Below are 646 nucleotides of genomic sequence, written 5' to 3'. Positions count from 1 at the left end.
TTTTTTTTCTGTTTTTTTTTTTTTTTTTTTTTTTTTTTTTTACTGCTGTGATCAGGAAAGTCAGATCCTGAGAATCTCATAGTGCTGCCAGGAAAACGAAAATGAAGTAATGTTGATAGATGTGTACTTATCCCCATTTTGTTGGCCATGTTCTGGTTGTTTTTTTAGGTCTTTTTTGTTTCTTCTTTGTTTCTCTCTTCCTTATAACTTGATGACTATATTTAGTCTTATATTTAGATTCCTTTCTTTCCTGTTTGTCTGTTATATAATTCTGTTTGTGCTGGCCAGGAGGTTTATTTATGGATATATATTTGATTATTTTAAGTTTCTGATCTCTTAATGTCAGACACATTTTAACCACCCTGCATTTTTACCCTCACCACCCTACCCCCCTTTTACTGTTTGTGACATCATATTTTACATCCCTTATGTATATCTTAACCTATTTATTGTGGATATAGATGATTTGGTTACTTTGTCTTTTAACCTTGCTTTGTAAGTGGTTGAACTATACTACCTTTTTTGTGCCTTTACCAATGAGCCTTTTTTTCCCCATACTTTTAATATTTCTAGTTGTGGCCTATTCTTTTTTACTTAGAGAAGTTTTTAAAGCATTTCTTCTCAAGTAGTTTAGTGATACTGAACT

This window comes from Cervus canadensis, chromosome 6 (assembly GCF_019320065.1).
Source record: "Cervus canadensis isolate Bull #8, Minnesota chromosome 6, ASM1932006v1, whole genome shotgun sequence".
NCBI classification, from domain to species: domain Eukaryota; kingdom Metazoa; phylum Chordata; class Mammalia; order Artiodactyla; family Cervidae; genus Cervus; species Cervus canadensis.
This window is presented reverse-complemented; position numbering follows the sequence as displayed.